Source organism: Cryptotermes secundus, unplaced genomic scaffold (genome assembly GCF_002891405.2).
Source record: "Cryptotermes secundus unplaced genomic scaffold, Csec_1.0 scaffold448, whole genome shotgun sequence".
Taxonomy (NCBI): domain Eukaryota; kingdom Metazoa; phylum Arthropoda; class Insecta; order Blattodea; family Kalotermitidae; genus Cryptotermes; species Cryptotermes secundus.
The window spans coordinates 183461-191311 of NW_019731577.1; the positions used below are offsets into that span (position 1 = coordinate 183461).

Here is a 7851-nt window from a genome sequence, read left to right on the forward strand (position 1 = left end):
TTCCCCCCCCCCCCAAAAAAAAGGTAACGTATATAAAACTGGGTAGAATTCGATGAATTCTTGACATTTGACAAAAGAGGAAGTCAAAAAATAAATTCCGGGGAGAATTTTGTGTTTCTATTGATATTAATGGCACAAATGTATTTGTTTATTGTATCTAGAACTTTTAGAATATCTGGAATAATGCCGAGAGTTGCAGCGTCCGGTTATAACGTACGTTTTTCACAAATACGTCATTCAAATAGGCACCTCTTGATTAAAATACTGTTATCTCTGACTTAGTTAAAACGCACCGGCCGCGCCATAGCTCGTGCGGTTAGCCGCTGGCTTCCCACCGCGGCCGCCCGGGTTCGATCCCGAGTGTGGTCAAGTGGGATTTGTGGTGGACAAAGTGGCGCTGGGTCGGGTTTTCTCCGAGTACTTCGGTTTACCCTGTCAATCTTCATTCCACCAAATTCTCCATCATCACATTTACCCGGGGCAGGCTACAATAGGCCAATCAGTGGCCGCCGTGCCAAGTGGACCCAGTTGGGCTCAACTCCCCACTAAGCGAAGAAATTAGTTAAAACGCATATCCGTACGTCATAACGACATCCTTTGACTGTTTCGCTTCCTTGAGATTACCAGTCAACTGTTTAACAACACTTTATAATGCAGTGGAAAATATCATACGGGGGGAGAGTGGAAGGAAAGCAAGGCTTCCGCTCTCTCTCCCTCAGGGTTTTTTAAAAGATACGCTTAAAAATTAGGAAGTATACCAACCATCAGGACCGAAAGTCAAAACTATTTTTAAAATCATTGTATCTGCCCTCAACAATTTCGACGATCTTCATGGTATTGCATCCTTGTCTGTATAGTTCACTAAAAGGATAGGATTTGAGGCAGTCTACACTAGAATAATTTCAGAAAATAAACAAGATGGATACTATAGTGTCAACATCTGCTTTATTTTGCTGTTAATGACTTCGCTACATGTTTCGACCGTTATCTGGGTCATCCTCAGGCGTACAAGAATATTTGGCATCAGTTTCTGAGTTGCGTCATTTATTCAATATGAATTCATATTGTGTCTATACTGGTCTATTGACACGTTTGTTATTTAAAATAGTTATAACTTGACATAAAATAATATTTAACAAGTAACAAATTAAAATTAAAACATATAAAATTGAAATTACAGTTCAAATTCTTAGTTAATATAACTAATAATACCCCTTGTCTGCAAAGTAGTCTTAAACGGTTTAAATCGAAGCCTGTAAGCCAATTTTCTGACCCTCCCCCAAATCCAAGCTGGCAAAACACTCTGGAGGCGTCTGTGGATGCGTCCGTGTGTCTCATTTAATTTTTATGCACGTTGATCAAGGAAATATTACCACTGAATTAAGTGCATATAAGAGCGAGAGTGATACAGACCCTGACATCATCATTAGAAAGATACTAGAACCTATTTTCAGCAACTTCCATAGGGTTGCGAGACGTCGAGGCTCCAACACTTTCTCCACACAATCGGCTCACAGATGGCGGTAAGTTTGTCAACCTTAAGCGCCGGCCGCCTTTTACCCCCAAGGAAGATTCCTGATTTTATTTCTGTTAGACGCTGAGTCGACTCCAGGGACATAGAACAGCTGGAGGGATTGGATAAATTGAAAAAAATATCCACCTCATCGGGACTCGAACCCGCCACCTTCCGGCTTGTAGCATAGTGTATCAACAAATTGTTATCGCATGCCCCCTTAATCAAAGCACAGATGTTATTAGTAGACTTTCAGTGTTAACGGCTTAACCAGTGGCTTATGTGGGACGTCTAGAACGGTACAGGGGAGTAAAACGCCTGTCGGTTTCCTCGTTATAAATAGCAAACTGAGCATGTTCCTGGCTTTCCACTGTACAGAAGCCACATGGTAGTAATCTGGTAAACACTGCATAACCACAATCTGTTCAGATGATTTTCTTGCAGCGTTGTACCTGATATTACTGGTGTAGCCGTCCGCCGACGTACAGCTGCCACGACTGTTGCTCGAGCTTGAGTTCTTAATCACAGGATACGGGTGCTTCGGAGATGGGAGTGGAACACACTTCGGGGTGAATGATTCTGGGATCTTCAGCACACACCGTGTATTGAAGTCCTAATTTAAAATTTCACACAGGAATAGATCTTTATTTTATTCCTCCAAGCCTGCCGCTCCATCACACTTAACCTTTGTACGCCCATTTGCCCCGAGCTCACTGACCATACACGCCACTCCCCAGCTACCCTCCTGTAACTCCCTTTTCAACTGTCCACCTCCGCTCCCTGTAAACAACTGCGCTCCCTTTACAAGTACCCCAGTGGGCAGAAAAAACAAGAAAATAAAGAGAGAAAGCCAAGGGTCGAGCCCTGCATCTGTCCTACATTCGTATTTTTCGAGATGCCCATCAACTTTTTTTAGGTCTTCCAAGGCACACGAGCAGGGAACCCAAGAGCCCGCCTGGCCGGTCTCGCACAAGGTCAGTTCATGGGTTTATGATACTAGGAGCAAACAGGCGACGTTAGGGACAACAGTGACACCCTAAGCCTAAGGAGGACAATAGCTGAATTACAACTAGACGGTCCCAGGATGGCGTCTCGCCGGAGGAGCGTCTCTCATGGTGTTAAACAATGCATAAGTTGTTCATACCCTTAATTAAATAATTTTGGCGAGGGACGTACGGTTACACTGGTTAGGTCTTGTAATTTTTGGAACCGACTGAATACTGACTACATGTTAACTAATAGAATTTCTTGGACCACCGTATATTATCTGATGTTACTTCTCCTAACGTCTCAGATCATGGTGTATCGACCCACTACAAAGGGAGTTGCCGAGTTTTCCAGATTCGTTTGAAGTGCAGTTGTGTCCAAGCGTAGATTTGGCAAGACAGTATGATTTAACATAAGAGCATTCGGAAAATTTAACTGCAGAGGGCGGAATGTTTCGTGAATTACGAGGCTTTCGTGATTCTACATGAAAATTTTATAGCTTACTCCAGGTGGAGGGTTGTGAAGCTATTTGGATTCCTGCTGTCACTGTACAGCCTGGTAGGGACCTGCAACAATGTGCAGAATGATCTTTTACGGTAGAGATGGGGAGAGTAGGGGAATTTCATAAACTTTTTATTGTTTTAGGGAGTCACGATGTCGCAAAATTTGAGAAAATTTGCCTTAAATTATATTGTGACATGTAGACCCACTGCCAAGTAACAGCTGTGTAAACAGGTAACAGTATAACAGCCTTTGCCGGGTAACAGCTTTGTGAACACGTTGTTTCCCCGGCAAAAAGAGAACACGCAATAACGGAAGAGACGTTTTCTGTACAATCGGTACCGAGTATATATACCGAGGACTAGTAGTTCAGTTGTTGAGTCGGCTGAGAGTTAGTGAGAAGTGAGAAGCTGGGAGCTGAGGTCGTGAACAGGTCGTGAACCCAGAGGAAGCGGAACATCGGCCATTGAAGTCGCTACTAAGTAACGGCTAATAAAGACTGAGAATGCTGTAGTTACACTGGTGTTCGGAGTGCGTAACTCAGTGACACTATCTTAGTTATTTGTAGTTACGTTCTCTAATTGTCCGACAACTGCAGTTACCAATCCAAACCTCATCTGTAGTCACACTCAGATGCTTGACAATATGCTCTTACCAAAACTGAAACTTAGCCTGTCCACGTGTGACATACATTTCAACGTTTCGTACAATTATCCCAGATTTATTAAAATGCAAGAAGTTCCCCTTCTGCGACTGGGTTAACTACATCGATTTCATATTTACAAGAACCAGTACGCTACAAACAAATATCGCCGGATGTCAGGATTGTATGGGTGGCAATCATGCTTCGAACAGGGATGTCTTGAGTTCAAATCCAGGCCCAGGGACTGGCTATATTTTATTCAGACCCTCCATGCAAATTTCTGGATAATACTGAGCAATAGTATGTGTGTAATACCTGCTATGACTTCTAATGTGTTATTCACTAACTATCCGGTCTTTCGACGCAATAAGATGGAACTACTGAAAACGTCGTTAAATACTATGACTTACTGTGACTTACATGTTCTGCCTCGTTGATCCCATCCAGTATTGACGGATGCTGCGTCACAATGCACAAGTCACCTCTTTCTACAATTCCTTATGATTATCATCAGCCCACCGTCAGTACGGAAACTCCAGAACCTGTCCACTTTTCTAACATCTTCACAGAGTCACTTCTTTTCCAAATCAACAGATATTTGACTACCATTTCCGCAAGTGCAGAGAGGATTGCTAGTCTACATTAACGTACAATTCGCAGGATAACATATCTGTGGCAGACATCAGTCACTACTACATCACACTAGAATCAGAGCATTTCAGAATACGCTTCCTTTGTTTCTCACGCGATACCTTGCTAACTTCATAATTCAGCCCCGCGCAACGTGTATTGATGTTCTTCACGGTAGGTAGAGGGGGGATTTTCAACGAACGCCAACTGACGCTGGTTTACTGCGTCGCACTCAAGACGCAGAAACAGTGAATGCGCCTGTGCAGCAAGTTATTGAATGGCAGATGAGTGCGGGTGATCACGTCTTCACACGGCCAAGAAGACGTGGTAATTAGTATTGGACTTGGACTTAGACTTTTTTCCCCCTGGCACTACAGCCCCACTGGGCCTAGGCCTACCTCCATGAACTTCTTCGTTCACTTCGGTTTTTCATGAGCTTACACATTCGGTAGGACTCCTTGGGCGGGTGATCAGTTCGTCGCAAGGCCTCTACCTGTACACAAACACAGAAAAAAACACACACAAACTAAACATCCATGCCCTGAGTGGGATTTGAACCCACGATCCCGGTTTCCAAGCGAGCGAAGACAGTATATGCCTTAGACCGCTCGGCTACCGTAACCGGCGGACTTGGACTTGGGAAATTTAACACTTAACTCAAGTGGAGATCGGATAGCTCAGTAGATGTAGTGACTAGTCTTGGGGATGGACGACTGGGGTTCTGGGTATTGATTTTTCCTTTCTGTATAGTATCCAGAACTTTTCTGGGGCACACTCTATCTCCATGGGTTTACTTCATGGAGAACAATGCAGACGGAGCGTGAATCGGACCACTCGTCTTCGTCTAGTGACGAATTTAAGATCGGACAGAGAAGAGACTAAATCTCCGTCATGGATATTTTAATCACGCAGTGCTTAATTAAGTACAGAGAAATTTACTTTTTCTTTACCTTATCCACAATGCAACTCCTTCCTTTAAGATGCACTAAATTTCACTTCTATACATGTAAGAATATTATTTATTTATGATTTTTAAAGTCGCTCTATATAGCTCAGAATCATAATACGAGGCAGAGATAGAGTTTCTGGTTCGTATTTGGGAGCTCCCGTGGTCATATCTTCGCCCGGTGACCTGATATCCTTACTGAGAACACTGGTGGCTTCTTTCTCTAACTTATGTCGGGGTAATGTCTCGAATTTTGGAATGGCGGTTTTCTTTAGGATACCTTCCAATTAATTATTCACTATTAAGCATACCATTCTACAATGTAGAGCGTGCGTTACTGACTACGTCGTTAAGAAATCTATAAATGAATAAAATAAATTGATAACATTCCTATCGATAATACGATTATTAGCGCAATAGTCGCACCTGGCCGACGGAAAATTTTATGACCAGGTGAGGATGTTAAATACATTCAAAACTTAAGTAGAAAATCATGAATGAAAGAGCTCACTTTTGGGGGTGTAGACGTAGATGAAAGCATGAGATTGAAACGAACCTTAAATAAAATGAGTTTGAGGCTGTAGACTGTATTAATCTGATACAGAATTGGTGAACTTTTGTGAAAACGGTACTTAATCTTCGGCTTCCAGGAAAAGGAGCGTCATGTTAAGACGGATCCTAAAGAAACGGGGTGTAAGAATGTGGACTGGATTCGTCTGGCTCAGGATAGGACGTCGGCAAAATTTCTCTGAGAGCTCTTTATATCTTGCCGGTTATCTGTTTTGTTTACTCTTTCATCTTGAATATGGTGGCGGTTACGTTCTTACGAAACGTCTGTAAACTTCTTCGCAGGGGACACCCGGTAGCGTAGTTGATTGAGGCACTATGCTACAAGGCGGAAGGACGCCGGTTCGAGTCCCGATAAGGTCACTGGATTTTTCAATTGACCTAATCCTTCCATTCGCACTATGGTCCTGGGTTCGATCCAGCCGCTAACAGAAATGAGTACCAGGAATGTTCCTTGGGGTAAAGGGTGGACGGCGCGTAAAGCTGACAAACTCACCGCCATCCGTGAGCCGATTGTCTAGAAAATGTGGGAACCTCCACGTCTTACAACCCTGTGGGCCTCCACGGCTTGTTACACTGGTAGCTTTACCTTACACTACTTCCGTAACGTTTACGGTTTACGACATAATTAAATAAACTAAAAAAAAAAGCGGCGGAACTATTACACTGTGCGTACATTTCCTGACTTGTCGAACTGAATATTAACAAGAATTGACTTTAAAGACTAAAAATAGGGCCTGAAGAACAAAACATTGATAACAAATTGTACTTACTTTGCGAGACTATATGGATCTGTCCCACCGTGTCCCACAATGTAGAAGTGCGCGCTACTTGTGACTGTCCACTGGCGTACGTAGCAAGGGCGTGAGAGCACGGTTCGTGCAGTAGAATGTGATTATACACAGCAGCAGTTCCGTCCCTCTCAGTATGCGAGATTAGATAAATCTTAGGGCGATGACACACGGAGAGCTTTTCGCCGACTCCGCGCGTAGTTCTACTGCATCAGATGGGATAAAACATACAAGGCGGTGTTCGCCGACTCGGCCTGTTGTCTGCAGTCGGTGCAGCGAGAGGTTTGAAGACTTGCTCCATATATTGAATACATTCTCAGCAGTATCTGACGCGGCCGTCGAGTCGGCGTGCACCCTCGTTTGTCTTGTCACAAGGCTGCGTCCGAGTCGGCACAACCGCTTAGCGTGTCGTCGCCCTTAGTGCGAGCAACTGACTGCACCCAGTCTCTCTTCAATTACCGGAAGTCTGCTCTGTCAGCTTGGTCAAGAGCTCAGCACAAACCGCTTAATCCTCTGAGAGATCCGATGTTTCGAAGGAATACGTATATCGACTCATATTCAGTGCCGAAGAGTAAGCCAAGTCCGTCACTCGGCCTTATCCTAATCGAGATGAATCCAGTCCACAACTTTTCTCTTTAACATCCATTTTAATGTTGTTCTGCCATTATGCCTAACTCAGTGAAATAAAATTCTCAATGAAGAGAGCAGTCTTCTGGGATGTGGCGCCGTGTAGGTATTGTGTTAGCCCCCCCCTCCCTCATCCCTTCCTGCTCTATTCAGTTGGGTTTATTCTCGACATTAGTCTATTTGCACCTGATCACACCGGTTCTTCGCTTGTGTATTTTCTTCTTTTTCTTCTACCCTGAAGATGGAGGCGATACGTTCCTCCGAAACGTCGGTTAACACAATATCTACACGGCGCCACATCCCAGAAGATTGCTCTCTTCATAGGCACCACCGTAAAAACCTCAAATCTTACAAAATCCTCAATGTTTGCCGAAGTTTCAGAGGAACGTGTGCCTTCATCTTAGAGGTTGAAGACGAAATAAGCAACGTGCGAGAAGCAAGCAGCACGCAGAGTTCTGCTTTTTAATCTTCAGCCGGAATAGACGGCGCCAGAAGATAATATTTTTCATGAGGCGGGTATACGCAATGCAATCGAAAACGAAAGCCCTAATTCAGTTCTTGCGTACAGTGTCAACCGAGGGAAACGAACGGTTCGTTCGCGTTTGGCCCGTTTCGCCTGCAGAGGAACTTCGTGCTGAATGTGAGC

General features: G+C 43.9%; 1 protein-coding gene across 3 annotated transcripts in view; it reads right to left on the bottom strand.

Annotated features, from left to right (window-relative positions):
* The window catches only part of LOC111867149, an 18232-nt gene extending 11535 nt beyond the window's left edge, over nt 1–6697 (bottom strand). The window contains exon 1 of one of the 3 annotated variants that reach the window (XM_023856725.2): nt 6561–6697. The gene's annotated coding sequence lies outside the window, so the exon portion shown is untranslated. Of the gene's footprint in view, nt 1–4054; nt 4453–6560 lie in introns of those variants that run through there. The other 2 variants (XM_023856724.2, XM_023856726.2) reach the window with 2 other exon arrangements.
* Nucleotides 6698–7851: the final 1154 nt, after the last annotated feature.